The sequence below is a fragment of the Acinonyx jubatus genome, chromosome E1, assembly GCF_027475565.1.
Source record: "Acinonyx jubatus isolate Ajub_Pintada_27869175 chromosome E1, VMU_Ajub_asm_v1.0, whole genome shotgun sequence".
In the NCBI taxonomy this organism is placed as follows: domain Eukaryota; kingdom Metazoa; phylum Chordata; class Mammalia; order Carnivora; family Felidae; genus Acinonyx; species Acinonyx jubatus.
Genome location: NC_069397.1, coordinates 33,087,355 through 33,105,526, shown reverse-complemented (window position 1 = coordinate 33,105,526; position 18,172 = coordinate 33,087,355). Strand labels below are relative to the sequence as shown.

At 38.2% G+C, this 18,172-nt stretch overlaps 1 protein-coding gene across 4 annotated transcripts in view; it reads right to left on the bottom strand.

The window, feature by feature from the left end:
* CA10 (carbonic anhydrase 10) overlaps window positions 1–18,172 on the bottom strand; it is a 488,580-nt gene that overhangs the window by 374,387 nt on the left and 96,021 nt on the right. The window lies entirely within an intron of this gene.

Genomic DNA, 18,172 nt, shown 5'->3' with positions numbered 1-18,172 from the left:
ATACCGACTGAATTTCTTACCAGAGGTCTCACAGCCAGTAAGTGAGGGAATTGGGGCTTCGATTAAAATCTTATTTAGTCCGAAAGTATGTATGAAGCGCCAACCATATTCTGGGCACTGGGCTAGGTCCTGGGTATGAAAGGATGAATGCGATGTGGGCTAGCAGTCTAGTGGAAGAAAATGAAATGAGAGATGAGAGCGTGTATGACTCCTGAGAGTACGGGAAGCAGTGGGACCACAGTGAAGAAGGGCCTGGCTTATTGAAGGAGGTGACATCGGAGGCATCCTGTCAAAATAAACAGGTGGGGGGGGGGGCGCCTGGTGGCTCAGTCAGTTGAGGGTCCGATTTCGGCTCAGGTCATGATCTCGCGGTTCTTGGGTTTAAGCCCCGCATAGGGCTTTGTGCTGACAGTTCAGAGCCTGGAGCCTGCTTCAGATTCTGTGTCTCCCTCTCTCTCTGCCCCTCCCCCCGCTTGCACTCTGTGTCTCTGTCTCTCAAAAATAAATTAATTTAAAAAAAAAAATAAAATAAATGGGTAGAAGGAGGAAATTCCAGGCAGAGGGAACAGCTTTGTGAGATATTTGAGAAGCAACACAGCATCATGCTTCGCAGTAGGAGTTCTATCTTTGGTTCTTATTAACTGCCAGCCTAGGTGAATTCTTTGATCTCCACACCTCTGTGTCCTCTTCTGAAAACAGGGACATGACACGTACCTACCTCATAGGGCTGATGCGTAGACCATGTAAGATAATGAAGGTAAGATGCTTTGGCATAGTGTCTTAAACGCACCTGTCCCTGTATAAACAGGAACAACTGTTGTGGGCATTGTTATCACAGCACAGCAGTATGTCAGAACACCCCCACGTTCACAAGCACGAACAGACCTGGAGTATGAAGTGTAGGTGAAGGTACGGAGGCAGGCTAGGTTAGACAGTAAAGGACTGTCTGCAACCGTGTCTTTCAACGTGAAGGCAATGAACAGCCAGTGAAGAATTCAGGCAGAAGAGTGATGTGCCAAGGTCTGCACTATAACCAGAGGAAAGGAGGATGACACTGATGGGTGATGTAGTGATCCAAGAGGTAGGGGCAGATTTAATGTTTATTTATTTTTGAGAGAGACAGAGAGAGACAGGGCATGAGAAGGGAAGGAGCAGAGAGAGAGGGAGACACAGAATCCGAAACACGCTCCAGGCTGTGAGCTGTCAGCACAGAGCCTGACATGGGGCTCGAACTCACAAACCGTGAGATCATGACCTGAGCCGAAGTCAGACGCTCAACCGACTGAGCCACCCAGGTGCCCCATTAAGAGGCAGGGGCAGATTTAGAAGAAAAGACAAGGAGGTCAATTTTCGAACCAAGTGGGGTATTTAAATGGAACTCTCTAGAACTCAAATGAAACATCTCAGCTATGCAAATCTGGGATCTGTCAGTTGGCAGCTGAATCCACGGAAGTGGATGAAATGACCCAGTGATACTATGTAGAGAGAAGAGTGTCCACAAGGTGCTTATACAGTCAGCATTGAGAAGTGGAAGGGAAGACTCATGAGATATTACCCCAGTGGTTCAGGGATAACAGCTTCAAGAAGACCCAGTCAACAATACAGATACTTCAGAGATCAAGCAATAGAAGGATCACAGAGTGACTCCTGGATTCAGAACCAGGAGACAGAGTTTTAAAATCTGCTTTATGCCAGATGGATTATATCACCTACATTTTATAAAGAACTATAATCTGACATATAAGAAGATAAAGGGGATGGGTAGTGATTAGTCAAACAGCTAATATGATATTTTTCTTCAAAAACAAGCAGATAAAAACATCTGCTAAAAACCTGAAGAAAAATGATTTGAATATTTTACTCTCATTGTCCACTCAAGGTCGTGCATGGCCATTCCAGGCCCTCTGTGATCTGGCCACCGATGATGCCAGCCTCATCCCACCCCTATACCCCTACATTCGTCCATGAAGATTGTCCCAGCCATGGTGAGAGTATCTTCCTCATACACGCCATGACTTTATGAGCCTCCAGGCCTGTGGCCATTCTGTTCCTTATCCTCCTCTAAAATGATGAAAAATTATGAGTTAAAAAACATCCTACTTACACTTTAAGCTTAATTTTTGTGCCATGCCAGACTCTCACCTTGCCCACCGACCATGATCCTCTGCCCCAACACTCTTTATTTCCTTCACAGCACGTTTTCACAAGCTACATTTCATATATTCACTTATCTCTTTAGTCCCTGTCTTTTCTCTGGAATGCAAGCATCACAGGTGAAGGGTCACACACCTGTCTAGGTCTATGTTTTGTCCAGTTGTACCTATTATATTCAGGTGCCTGGTATATGGAAGGAACTCAATGAATAGTTATGGAATGAACGTAGGGAACAACATGTTGTGCTTAAAAAAGCATTTTAAACTAATTTAGGACAAGTGTAAGAAAGCTCTTAACGAAGGAATGCATGTCTACTGGAGAGCTGAATGGGATCACAGAGCTGAAGTTTGGGAAGAGCAAGTGGGAGTAGAGAAGGTTTATCAAGGGGAGAGAAGTCACCAGGTATCTATTAGAAGCATCCCTCATTAGTAATTTTATCCTCCCATGAACAACACCACGTAAGTGGTATTTTTCTCATTTCATGAATGAGGGCACAGGAGCTTAAAGAGGCTACTAATGTGTTGCCCAACTCACACAGCTAATAAGCGGCAGCACGGAAATGAGCCTGATTGTACAACACCATGGCATTGTACGACAGTATGTTGCTCTCATGAATTAGAATGTGTAAGAGCAGACTAAATGAAAAATTAAACATGATATGAATAGAGACTTGGCGGCCATTAATTGATCTAGCAGAGGGTCACAGAACTGCCCACGTAGGAGCAGATAGACTTATAATTTAGGGATGGATCATAATTAATCACTGTGTGCAGAGAATTGTACAGTGAAAACAGTCCTGAACAAGGTTTAATAACCTAGACTTTGCTCCTGACTCTGCCACTTAGACTTGGGTTGCCTTGTTTAAGCCACATCACCCACATCGTGCCTTTAGGTGCCACCTGAGTACTTAGCTCCCACAGTTGTAATGAGGAGCAAACAAGATAACACACTTTGCAAGCATTTTGAAAACTGAAACAAGCGATAGGTACCTAAAGGATAATTAATTCTAGGCCCCCTGTCATCTCCTCCACCCTATACTCTTTGAGACATTTCTCTCATAGAATTTTTGCTTGTTCTTTCATGTCTTAATTATATTAATGTGAATACAATTATGTATATACACACTGGTTTTCTGAGCCCTTTTTAGGAGTAATTTTGTTTGTTTATTTGAGAGACAGCACATGCATGTGAGCAGGGGAAGGGCAAAGGGAGAGACAGAGAATGTTAAGCAGGTTCCACTCACAGCACGGACGATATCACAACCACGAGATCATGACCTGAGCCCAAATCAAGAGTTGGACACTTAACCAACTGAACTACTACGCAGGGGCCCCGAGAAGTAGTTTTAAGAAACATTCCAAATAGGATAGAAGTTTGACTAGGATACCAGAAAGCCTGTTCTGCCACAAACCAACTATGTGACCATGTGGAAACAATTTTTCTTCTCTTGGTCTCATTTCCCGTACTTATCAAGTGAGTGGAATTCAATGATTTCTAAAATATTTTCCAACTCTCCAATTTAATGACTATTTACTCCTCTGAAATCAACTGATGTGTGAAACATGGTTTAATCTTTCCAACCTGGTTCTTAAGAATCTGGAGTCATGTTTATTTTCTTGACCTGCAATGGTTCTAGGAAAGGATACACCTATTAGGCCACTTTCTCTGACTACGAATATCCTGATTACAATATTGATGAGTAAGCTTCTGTCTAAATATTAGATTGACTCCACATTCTTACTGTTGACAGGTATTTTAAAAAATACTTCCATTGTTCATAGCACCTTTTGTCAGCTAGCAGCTGATAGGAAATTTCCAGGGAAAAGTGATCACCTCAAGCAGCAGACACCTGCTTTAGTTCAGGGAATAAAAGGTTACACTGATATTTTGAAGTGATCTCAAACCAGAACATTTCTCTACCTAAAGCCCAGACAGATGGATGAACCAATGGGCTTCCTGTGATCACCTCTGCTCCCCATATATCAATGGGGTAAGGAAATAAATGTGTTTTAAATTACTTATGGTTTCAGATATACCTAAGAAATTAAGTCTATCCACATTTGACAAAAGTTAATACACCTTAATCTGCATTAATAGAAGCCTGGTTTCCCTGCCACAGGAAAGAATTGACCCATTCACTCTATATTTAAAGTAGAGTACTTACTTCTGGCTATCAGATGTTAAGCATAAAAGTAACACATTAGCATTTGTCCAGAGGATAAATGACTAATGTGGGGAGAGGGTCTGAAAGCCATGCTCTCTGTAAGAGCAGCAGAGGATTTTAATCCAGATAGAAAAGACTTGAAGGAGATTTCAAAATGGTTGTCAGTAATTTAACACAATATATTCTAGTTATCCAGGAGGACAGAGCAGATAAACAGGAGGAACATAAAGGAAGAGATATTTGGCTTATTGATACAGAGAAGGTTGCAAATGACCAAGCACTTCTGTATTAGAACAGGTCCTTCCAGAAGGGCACTGCCTGGACACAGAACTTGTGTAAACAGAGGGTGGGTGGCCATCTACCAGAGATGATATGGGTGGGAAATAGTAAAGGTTCCTTAGATCATTAAGATTCCTTTTTCTTTCCTTTTTGTTTTTTTTTTCCTGTTTTTGAGTTATTCTCAAGTGACTTTCAAAATCAATTCCTTAGAAAAACCACCACCTCCACTGAAGAGAAAGTGTGGCTTTTGAGGCTCATTTAGAATCATGGGATTCTAATTCCAAATCAATGTCAGGTACCTGGTCAATTTACGAGTGTTCACTCTTCTGCAACTAATCATGTCTTTTATAGTACAGATACTTGGGCCCTCAGATCCTCTTCCATCATAGTAATTTGCTTCTTGTTTTTCCTTTAAAGTCTTTTCTGAATTCTACAGATGTCAAAGGTAGGGATCAAAATAGGAAATGGATAAAGAAACTTTTATTTCAGGCCTGATGGAATGGCAGGGATCAGATTACCCACCTGCCTTAAACAAGAAGAAAACTGGAATAGATCTATTTAAAAAATGGGTTTCAGACACTGGGCAACAAGCTGTGTAGGACAATAATTCCTGAAAGAAGGAAAACAAACAAGATGAGGCATGTGAATTCCCAGATCACTACCTGAAAAATGTTTCCAGGTCAAAGCTCTAGAGGGGGTTGCCCAAACAGAACCAGGTGGTCTTTCTGAGTTGAAGAGACAGAATTCAGTGTTTGGAGAGGCTAGGATGGCTAGGATTTGTGAGCTGTTTATTGAGAGGAGGAAACTATATTATAGATAAGCAGAAGGGACCCCTGAGTCCTTGGCTTTACTAATCTTAGCATGCATAACAGGAAACTACCCAGAGTCAGGGAGAAAACACTGGAAAGAAATAGTCACAACAATTTCTGAAGTTCATACAGGGCTGGGAGTAGTTTGTATTCCCAATATCCAAAGAGGAAATACACAGGTGTAGAATTCAGAGGGCACTAGGTAGAAGCCATAGAAGAGTTCAGTCTTGGTAGTGGCGCTAATAAATTAACCCCCAAATAAAGGCTCCTCTGGCAAGGCTTCAAAAATGAAAAGATTCCAAGTAACTTAACTGCATACTGGAGCAAAATCTAGCATCAGAAAGCAAATATAACAAAATCCAGCAATCAAAAATATACAATTTGCAGTTACATGCCATCAACTCAGCATGGCAAGTCATTCAAAGAAACATAAAAAGACAACTCACCCCCTGGTGAAAAATTAATCAATGGAAACAAATGCAGAGAAACACAAATGGTAGAATTTTTAGGCAAAAACACAAAAATAACTATTATAATTATTTTCTCTATGTTCAAGAGAGTAAAGGAAAACATGAGCATGATGAGAAATGGAAGCTTTAAAAAATACACAAAGGGTCCTCCAGAGATGAGAAACAAAATATCTGAAAAGAAAAACACACTTTCTGAAATTAATAACAGATCAGACACTACAGAAGAAAAGATCCATGAACTTGAAGAAATAGCAGTAGAAATTTCAAACATTAAGCACACAGAGGGAAAAAAAAGAATTCAAAAATTGAACAGAGAATCTTAAAGACTTGTGAAATAATAGCAAGCAGTCTAAGAAACATATAACTGGAATCCCAGAGGGTTGAGGTGGATGAGGGCATGGTGGAATGAAGTGTGATGAAATAATGATAAAAAATGTCAGATGTTAGAAAGAAATACAATCCAAGAAGCTCATTGAGCTATGAGCAATTGAACCTAAAGAAAACCATGATAGGAAGCATCATAACTAGGGGCACCTGGGTGGCTCAGTCGATTAAGTGTCCAACTTGATTTTGGCTCAGGTCACGATTTCAGCACAAAGGCTTCTTGGTATTCTCTCTCCCCCTCTCTTTCTGCCCTTTCTCCTGCCCACACACAAACACACACATGCTCTCTCTCTCAAAAATAAATAAATAAACATTAAAAAAAGCATCATAACTTAAGTGACGACACCCAGCAATAAACAGAAAAATCTTAGTGGCCAGAGAAAAAAATGCTATTATATACAAAAAGTAAAGATTAAGAATTACAGTGAACTTGGGGTACCTGGGTGGCTCAGGTGGTTGGGTGTCAGACTCTCGGCTTTGGCTCAGGCTATGATCTCATGGTTTGTGAGTTCCAGCACTGCATCAGTCTCTGTGCTAGGGGTGTGGAACCTGCTTGGGATTCTCTCCCTCCTTCTCTTTCTCTGTCTCTCTCCCGCTCACTTGCTCTTGCTCTCTCTCTCTAAATAAATAAACTTAAAAAAATAAAAAAATAAAAAATAAAAGAATTAGAGTGAACTTATTTAAAGCCATGCAAGCCAAAAGTCAGTGGAGTGATATCAAACATTAAAAGAAAAAATATTAAAAAACACAAAACTCAGAATTTGTTATCCAGTGGAAATACATTCTAGAAACAATTGTTAAATAAAGTATTTTTTAGAAAAATAAAATATGAGAATATCCATTGCTAGGAGATCTGCTCTAAAGGAGGCTCTTCCATCAGAGGGAAAGTGATGAAAATTTGGATTTACGCAAAGAAATACAGAATATCGGAAATGGTAAATAGGTGGATAAATATGAAAGACTTCCCCCCCATTTTTAATCTCTTTAAAAGAAAACTGTTTAAAGCCAAAATATGACATATAATAAATAGGGTCTCTAACACATATAGGAGTAACATGTATGACATTGATAATACAAAGCCAAGAAGACAGAAATGATGTGTACTCTTGTTAGGTTTTCATCATAATAAGATAGCTTTAAAATGCACAGAACAAAAATTCATGGAACTGAAAGAAAATAGCTAAAAATCCACAATTACAACTGGAGATTTCCACACTCTTCTTTTAATAATTGATATAACAATAATAAAATCAATGAATACATGGAAAACGTAGAATGACACTTTCAACAAATGGAAGCTAAATCACATTTATAAAACACTCCACGAAAATAGTATCAGAATACATATTCTTTTCAAGTGCACATTAAACATCTTCCAAGCAGACCTATTCTGAGACATAAACAAATCTTAATAAATTTAAGAAGTTTGAAAACATACGCAGTAGTATTTCTGATCACAACAGAAATGAACCAGAAATAAATAATGGAATGATACCTGGGAAAATTCTAAAATATCTGGAAATTAAACAGCATACTTCTAAACAATTGATGGATTAAATAAAAAAAAAATCACAGAGAAATCAGGAAATGGTTTGATTGGAATGAAAATTGAATCATATTATTTTTATATTAAAATCTGTGGGATGCCACTAAGGTAGGAAATTTGAACTATTAAATGCTTATATTAAAAAAGAATACAAGCAAGATCTTTAGCTTCTACCAAAAAGCAAAAACAAAAACTGAAACAAAACCCTAAAAAGAGGAAAGAAAATTGAACTGAAAATAAAGAAAAGGAATAAAGTAATAAATATTGGAGAGAAATCAGTGATATAGAATATAGGGAGAAAAAAAAAAGAAAATCAGCGATACCAAAACTGGCTCTGAGAAATGAACAAAATTGATAAGCCTCTAGTCAAACTGTTCTGGAAAAGAAAAAGGAAGAAAAGGCACAAATCATTAATAGCACAAAGGGAAGGAGGTCATCATTAAGATCCTACAGACACTGAAAAGTATAGTAAGCAACTTTATGCCACTAAATCTGACAACAAAGATGAAAAGGATGAATTCCCTAAAAACACATTCTATGAAAGTTTGCTCAAGAAGAAACAGGTAATCCGAATAGCTCTATAATTATTCAAGAAATTGAATTAGTAGTTAAAAAATCTTCCTATTGAAACTCTCTAGGCCTGGATGGCCTCACTGATTACTTCTACCAAATATTCAGACTTTCAGAAAATAGAAGTTATGACACAATTCTAACCCATTCCATGAAATCAGAATCAAAATTACCCTGGCCCCCAAACTAGGGAAACATATTATACTAAAAGAAAATTTTAGACCAATATAGCTCTTGAAGATAAATACAAAGATCCTTAAGAAAATATTAACAAATAGAATCTAACAATATATTAAATGATAGCAGGCTATCACCAAGTATGGTTTATCCCATAAATACAAGGCTGGTTCCACATTCCAGAATCAATCAGTAATGAACCTTATTAACTGTGAAAAACAAAGAGCCACATGATTATATCAATAGATGCAGAAAAAAACTTTTGATAAAATTCAATTACTGTTCAAGCCAAAATTCTTAGTATACTCAAAATAGAAGGAAACTCCTTCAACTTGATAAAGGACATTTATTAAAAGCCTTTAACCATAATCAGTCATAATTGATTAGAAAACACTGATTGTATTCTCCCTAATATGAGAAACATGAGGGTAATATTTGCTCCCAAATCTTGTATTATACATTGACCTGGAAATAGTGGCTATGCAATAAGGCCAGAAAAAATAAATCAAAGTCATAACAATCAAAAGGAAAATGTAAAACTTTATTTATGTTACGAAAACATGATCATCTAATGTAAAGCAAAATATTTAGAATAAGTGAGTTTAGCAAGGCCACAGGGCAGGAAGTCCACACATAAAAATTATATTTCTATATAGTAAAAAAAACAAAAATTAAACATAGGAAATGAGTATAATTTATGATATCAAAAAAAAATTTAGGTATAAATTTTAAAATATGAGAAAGACCTATACTATAAAGAATAGCATATTTCTAAGAAATATGTTTTTTAATATTTCTAAAAAAATTAAAAAGCCCTAAATAAATGTAAAGGCATATATTATGTTCATGGATCAGAAGGTTCAATAGTATTAAATGTGAATTTCCAAACTGAGGTAGAGATTCAACTCGGTCAATGTCAAAGTCCCAAAGGACTTTTTCTTTTTTGTAGAACTTGATGTTATTTACATAATTTTATGGAAATGCAAAGATGTTAGAAAAGCCAAAATAATTTTGAAGAAGATAAACAAATTACAGGATTTATATCACTTGCGTTTAAGACTTCTTATAAAGCTACAGTCATTAAGATAATATTTATTCGGTGATAGACATCAGTTGACCAGAATAGAGTCCAGAAGTAGATCTGCATAACAAAAGTCTCAAGCTGTTTCAGTGAGAAAGGATTAGGTTTTTAATATATGAACTGGAACAACTTGAAATTCATATGCACCCTTACCTTGAATGATTTGTAAAAATTATCTCAAAATATAGCATAGTCATAAAAGCATGATAATAAGACAATAATAAAACTTACAGAAATAAGCATTTGAAAAAAATCTTTGTTATCTTGGATTAAATAAAAATGTCTTAGCTCATAAAAAGCATGAACCATAAAATAAAGGATTCGTTAGCTCACAATTAGCAAGATAAATTGATATCCTCAAGATTAAAAAATCTGCCCTTCAAAACTAAGAAAATGAAAATACAAGCCACAGACCAAAAGAAATATGTTTTAAAATGTATCCAATAGATGACCTGTGACCAGAAGACATAAAAGTCCCCCATAAATCAATAAAAATAAGGAAAACAACCCAATTTAAAAAAATGTTTATTTACTTTTTAGAGAGAGAGCATGCATGTGCACAAGCAGGGGAGGAGCAGAGAGAGAGGGAGACAGAATCCCAAGCAGGTTCTACTCTGCCAGTGCAGAGTCTGATGTGGGGCTTGAACTCAAGAACCTTGAGATCATGAACTGAGCTGAAATCAAGAGTTGGATGCTTAACCAACTGAGCCACCCAGGAGCCCTGAAAACAACCCAGTTTCTAAAATGAGCAAAATACTTGAACAGATACTTCACTAAAGAAGATATATGAATAGTAAATAAACACATGAAAATTAATCATAAGGAAAATGCAAAATTATAAATATAAGAAGCTGCATTACTACACACTCACTAGAATAGCTAAAAATAAAAAGACTAATAATACCAAGTGTTGATGAGGATGTAGAGATACTGGAACTCTCACACATTGCTTGTGGGAATGTAAAATGGTAAGTCATTTTAGAAAACAGTTTGGTAGTTTCTTGTAAAATAAAATGCGCTTACCAAATGACTCCGTAATCCCTCTCCTAGGTATTTAATCAAGATAAATAAATATATATATCAGATAGGGACTTATTCTGAATGTTCACAGCAGCTTTATTCCAAATAGCCTAAATCTGGCAACAATTCAAATGTCCATCAGTAAGTACATGTCATATATGTATACAATAAACTACTATTCGGCAAAATAAAGAGGTGAACTACTGATAGACTCAACAACATGGATGCAATTTACATTATTCTAAAGGAAAGAAACCGTGCACTAAAGAGTCTATATATACCTATAGTTCCACCAATATGGACCTCTAGAAAATGTAAAATGTTACTGATAGAAAGTTCACCAGTGGTTGTGAGGGAACAAGAGTTAGGAGGAGTGAGTCAACAAATTATACAGGGGTACAAAGAAACTTTTGGGGATGATAAAAATGTTATATATCATGATTGTGGTATTAGTTACAGTACTGTATACATTTGTCAAAAATCATGGATTTATACATTTAAAATTAGACAATTTTACTATAAATTATACCTCAATAAAAGAGATTTTAAAAAGACTATGAGATTTTCAAAAGTTCTAAATTTCATATAGGGTTTCTAAATAAACCCTCACCACCACCTCCCTTTTCCACAACCCCCCTATTAGAAAAAAAAGCTGTATTTAAAATAAATTTTTAACATACTGGTAATATCTGCTAATTATTAAGCAATTAGAAAATACAGAAATGTAGAGAAAAGAAATAACCCATCAGCCAAAGATATACTTTTTTTTATTCTGCTGTTTTTCCTTCCAGGGCTTTGTTATATAGTTATGATAGAATATGAAAAAAATTGAATCATACTGTATATTTGATTTAATATCTTGTTTTTATCACGAAAACTATAATGTTAAAACTTAATATATGGTGTTTATTTTCTTGGTCAAAATATCTAGTTTATAACTATTTATTATTAAAAATAAATTCCAGGGGTGTCTTGGGTGGCTCAGTTGGTTAAGTATCCGACTTTGGCTCAGGTCATGATCTCGCAGTCCATGAGTTCGAGCCTCGTGCTGGGCTCTGTGCTGACAGCTCGGAGCCTGGAGCCTACTTCAGATTCTGTGTCTCCCTCTCTGTCTGCCCCTCCCCACTCATGCTCTGTCTCTCTCTCTCTCAAAAATAAACAAATATTAAAAAACAAATAAATAAAAATAAAAATAAATGCCAGTTAGAACATGTGTCTATAGTGGGGCACCTGGGTGGCTCAGTCAGTTCAGTGTTCAACTTCAGCTCAGGTCATGATCTCACAGTTGATGAGTTTGAGCCCCACATCGGGCTCTCTGCTGTCAGTGTGGATCCCACTTCAGGTCCTCTGTATCCCTCTCTCTGCCCCTTCCTCTCTCTCTTTCAAAATAAATAAGCATTTGAAAAATTCAAAAAATTAAAAGAAAATGTGCCTTATGGTAAAAAACAAATGTGTTAGTAAAACGAGTGACTGAAGAGGTTCCATTTGTTCTATTTAGATTAAAACACATGACTTTTCAGTACTTGGTTCCCATCTATAAACTGGTATCTCCACTCTCCTCAAAAAAATCCTTTTTTAAAACTTTTGTTTCTTTTCCTGAAGTATCTGAGAGGCAATCTGCCGAGAGGCAAACTAGGGGGAAAGATGTCATGTACAGAGTTCATCCTAACCTGCAAGTGGCTTAACTGGGGAGTCAGCCACTTAGCACTCTTGGTTTTAACATGTGTTTGGGAAACACGTGTAATAAAAATCACTTCATGATGTGAATGCATTTGGGAAGCAGAATCAGTCCAATGAAAAGCAAGACAAAGAGGCAGCGCTCTTCAGGTACTAATCAGACAGGAAAAAGCAGCTGAGTGGGAGAGACTGCATCTGTTTATGGAGTACTTAAACCCCTAAAGCACCAACTGTTGGCTAGGCACAGTGCAGGCATTCTAGATGGTGGTGGAAAGCTACAGACCACTTGCTCTCTAAGACTGGACAATCTGTACGCACAAATTCCCATAATATTTAGAATCCAATAACTAGTATAAAAGGAACAGGGTTTCTTTCAGAAGAGAATCTGATCAGTTCCAGCTGAAAATGATGCAATGGCGAAAGGGAGGACCCTGATACTGGGTTGTGTGGGATGAGTCAGATTCTAACTGGCAGCAGCAGGAACCTCTGGGGCGTGGCGGAGTTGGAAGAGAGGTTCTATGTATGCTGGGAAGCACGACAAAGTTGCTAAGCTGAGAATGCCCAGGACATACTCGGAATAATGAATTAGTCCTGGTTGAAAGCCATGACCACATGCTGGGGAATTGTAACTGATGAGCTTGGAAGTTGAGGCCAAATTACAGGTGACTTTGGATATCAGGAGAGGCTTGTGAACATTCTGTAAGAAATGTGAGGTCACGGAAGGTTTTTGATCTAGGAAATAATAGTATGTGGTCGTGCTTTGGTTAATCTGGTTGTAATGGGAAAACGTGATAGGAGCTGGAAAAAACCAAAAGCACTTAGGAGTTTATCATAATATTCTTTTTTAAAAGTTTATTTATTTTGAAAAAAGAGAAAGAATGTACATAGGGGTGGGGGAGGGGAAGAGAGAGGGAGAGACAGAATCCCAAGTGGGTTCCCCACTGACAGCACAGACCCTAACGCCAGACTCAATCCCACAAACTGTGAGATCATGACCTGAGCCAAAATCAAGAGTCAGACTCTCAACCCACTGAGCCACTCAGGCACCCCTATCACAATATTCTGAAAGTCTGAAATTCAAATGATACAAAAAATGTAACAAAATGACAGATGCAAGAGTTATTTTTGGAGTTAAAAGATATGAGTTTGGGCAACAGATTGGTTTATAGTGGCAAGAGTTAGAATCTAAGTCTACAAGGCCAACAAGAGCAAATATACTTCCATTCACACCTGCCATATTCACTGATGATCCGGTCTCACTGAATCCAGGTGAGACAGCAGGATGCTGAGAGGTACCATGGCACAGTGTTCAAGAGTATGAATTCTAGAGGCAGTGTGCCTGGGTTTGAGACTTGGCCCTGTCATCTAATAGCTATGTGACCTTGGGTAAGATGCATCCACATGCCTCCATTTCTTTATTTGTAAAAATGGAGCTAATAACCATAACTACTTCATGGGATGGTTGCAAGGAATAACTCAGTTAACATTCACCAAGTTTGTTTCCAAATGAACATTTGAAATCATGCCTGGCACAAAGTAAGTGTGGCATAAATGTTTGTTAAAAAATACAAATGCTCATGTAGTCCTACACTAATGTGAGTTGTCATAGGAGGTGAAACTGCTTCCATGTCTGCCCGTGTCCTGAAATGTTGGCTCTTCTCCGTGTCTAATCTTCTGTCTGTGAGCTATATTTTCTCTTTAGGCAATCTCATTCACTCAGTGGCTTTTAAAAACCATTTGTACGTTGGCAGGAGGTAAATGCATATTTCCCCTCAGACATCTCTTGCCAACATGTTGCCTCCTCTTGAGTGTTTCGCGAGCGTGTAAAAATTAGCATGGCTGAAACAGAACACTGGACTCTGTACTCCAGACCTGCCTCTCCCATGGTTCACCAACTCAGATGATGGCACCGTCATTTACTCCAAATTTAAGATTCATCCTCCATGACTCTCTTCCCATCCAATATATCAATGTCCAATCCCCACTACCTCCAGAACATTCCCAGCATGAGCACATTCACCTCCACCTTCACTCTAGCCTCTGCAGCACTCTGCACCTGCCCTCCTGTAAAACTTTCCCTGAGTCCACTCTTTCCCTCTTACAGTCTACTCACTCTCTCCACAGTAGCTAAAAAGATCATTTTTAAAAATGTGTATCATGCATGTAGCTCCTCTGTTTAATACTGCCATTGCTTACTACTGAATAAAGATTTAAATCTCAATTCCTTACATGGCCTAGAGGCCCCTTACTCTCAGGTTTCATTCTTTTTTCATGTTGCTCTGCACTTCAATCCCATCCCTGGTTTTCTCTACTGGCCTCCAACATGCCAAACTCTTTCCCAACTCAAGGACTTCCAATGTTCATGCTCCATCTTATTGGAACCGTCTTTGGCCTTCTGCTGGCCAAATTCTACTTACCCTTCAGAGCTCACCTAAAATGGCATTTGACCAGTAAGGCCTTCTCACCCTTATTTCCTTCAAGGACTCTACCATACTTTGTAAATATGTATTTTGACTGTGTGCTTGTTTGGTTGATATTTTTCTCCCCCACTATTATAAGCTCTAAAAGCACAAGGCCATATTTGTTTGTTTACCCCTATATATCCAGCCCCTTTCCAGTGCCTAGATAGAAATACAGTTTTTAACAGGCATGAAGGATGGAAGGAAGGAAGGAAGGAAGGAAGGAAGGAAGGAAGGAAGGAGGGAAAAGAAAGGCAATCAGCAACACTGATCAACAGCCACTAACTTTTGCTTCTCTGAACTAGGGAGCCATTAAAATAATGGGAGAGTTGGAGTAGAAATGGGAGTGGAAAGAAGTGGAAAACAGAAAGTAGTAGAAGTAGAAAGAAGTAGAAAGAAATGGGAGTAGAAAAGAACTAGTTTGGTGAGAAAAGGTGACTTATTCAAGTTGTGGTTCATTATCATTCAGGACACACATATTTATTCTCTTCCACTATTACTTCCCAGATATAATTAAAGAAAAGACATTACAAAAGGAATAAATATACAACAACTCTGATAAATATGAACAAGTGCCATTTGCAGGGCCAGGAATTTGGAGGAGTTTTCAGAAGATACCAAGCAGATAAAATGGGATTTAGTAGCAGGATAAATAAATAACTAGGAGGGAGGATAAACTCCTCGCAGTGGTGACAGTCTTTCTTCCTAATTTCTCACTGGCTTCCTAGAGAAAGGTCAAACCTGCAGACAGAAGAATAGGAAACGGGCACCGGCCAAACACAGGGCAATGATTGGAGTGCAGCCTATGGAAAGGTTCGGCTGCCTTAGCCGCTCCTCTTCTGCATATTTGTGCTAAGGCTGGAAATGGCATTTGCTCCCGTGTTAAAGCCATGAGAAGGCCCTTCCAAGGGAGCAGACATCAACTGTGTCTGTGTGTATGTGTGCGCAAGTGTGCACGTGTGCACACGTGTGAGGTAGTGGTGGCACTGGGGGTTCTCTGCCTGAGGCCAGAAAGAGAAGCTGACCAAACCTAAGGTAACTTCAGAACCACACAAGTGATGTGTGTTCATCTCTGAGATGAATAATAATAAGGGCAATTCTGTAACAGCATCAGCTACAACACACACCAGCCCCTCAATAAAGGCGTCCTGATTTTGGAGGCCAAGATTCACCAGCTTCTCTTTTTTTATCTACTCCTCCTATACCTGGAAAAGATGGCCCATCGGCATTTTCCATTTTGACCCCTTCCTTCAAGGTTAGAGATTTATCATAGACACCGATGGGCATTAACAACAGAGAAAACCATACCAGTTTCCAATACTAAACTACTGAATCCTTTGTTTAAAACATGGACAGCCAATGATAACCAGACATTTGAGGGAAGTCAGCAACAGAACAGAGAAGAACCGTGATTAACAAAGAGGGACAACATTGAAGAGAAAAGAAAACTTGAACAAAGTCAGGAGGATAATGAGTACATAAAACAAGATAAACCAGATAAACAAGATAAACATTAAAAAGATAAATCAGAAAACAAAAATAGTTTTTTAGAAATTAAAATACGATTGCCGGGGCACCTGGGTGGCTCAGTAAGTTAAGCATCGGACTTCGGCTCAGGTTATGATCTCGCGGTCCCTGGGTTTGAGCCCCGCATGGGGCTCTATGCTGACAGCTCAGAGCCTGGAACCTGCTTCAGGTTGTGTCTCCCTCTCTCTCCCTGCACCTCCCCCACTCATGCTTTCTCTCTGTTTCTCAAAAATAAATAATGTTAAAAAATATATGATTGCCAAACTTAAAAAGTTAATAAAAGATCCTGTCTAAAAGAACAGATACTGCCAAAGGCCAAAGTCGAGCAATGAAAAGGTAAGTAAATGAAACATTCTAGAACTTAAAATAAAAAGAGAATAAAATGATGAGAGAAAGCAAAGGACATAGAAGTTGTACATGGAAAGAAAAGAAAGGCTTAGAAAATAGATCCATACATTCCCAAACCTGTCCAGAATGTGAGAGCAGAAGGAACAGATGGGGGAAATAATAGAAGAAATAATCAAAGACATAAAAGAAGAAAATTTCCCTAAAATAAGCAGAGACTTGAATACTAGTTTACTTAGCCAATAAGACTTAAGGAGCTCTTACTGTTTGTCAGGTACTCTTCCTAGCATTCATAGAACAGCGAACTAAACAGGAAAAAAAAAAAACCCAAAAAACCCTCTGCTCTGTTAGACCCTAGATTGCAGCATGCTGAGTGCAATTAATGAAAAAAGACATACACATTTGGATATGTCCCATGACATTTCTGAACTTCAAGGATAAAGATAATGTCCTAAAAGCCAGTAGGAGCCTGGGTTGGTGGGAGACAGTTATCTATAATAGCATCAGACTTCTCATCTTGGACACCATTTACAAGTTGACAGTGGAGTGGTACCAAGAAAAATCTGAAGGAAAGTAGTTTTGTAAATAAAATTTGATTACCAAAGAAACTATCACTCAAGTGTAAGGGCAAGAGAAAGGCCTCTTATTGGATATATGAAGACCCAGAATAATGATCACCCCTGTACCTTTAGTGCCAAAAAAAAGGAGAAAAACTTAAATATGGAGTTCAGAAAACTATAAAGTGAACTCAAGAGTATACCACAACATCTGAGAAAGAATACAGATAACCTATGAAGTAAAACTCAAACTAAAACAAAAGTCAGTGTGACAGCTGAGCAACTTAGAATGCGATCAGTCTGAATTAGAAAAGAAAGAATATTAAAAGGCACCAAGGAGGATGTCCTCAAGAAAAAAAGCAGCTGCAATAACAAAATGCATAATTGAAAGTCAGTAAGTATATAATATGTTGTTATACTGGTACACTATGCTATGACATGTTGTATAAGGTATTATGATAATGTGATACATTATTTATATATTTCCACCCTGCTGAGATGAGGGCAGAATTTCTTCCGATTAACCTGGGCGATATTTTTCCCAGGGAAACAAATGCAAGAAGGGTGTGATCTAAATAAACACTTTAAAAGGAGACAGGATTCTGGACAACTGCCGCAGTGTTAGAGAGATCACTTTGGGGAAAAAAAAAATCAACTTCCTAGGAGTAAAGCAGATTGTCTGAAATAAAATAGAGTGTATAACTGATATTAGCTATACCTTGTGAAACTGTGGTGCTCAAAAGATGGGAAAGCAGAGCTGTTCAAAAGCTCGGACAATGAGGACAAAACTGGGAAGAGGCTAGAACCAGTGCTGGAGATGTTGGGAGTTGTTTGCACCAAGCAGGGGGGCAGGCGGCGGGGAGGGGGGGGGTGCTGTGAGGCTGTGAGAAGAGTTTAGTGGGCAAAGAAAGAGGCTCTGGAACACCCAATCATGGACCATGGGTAGGCACAGA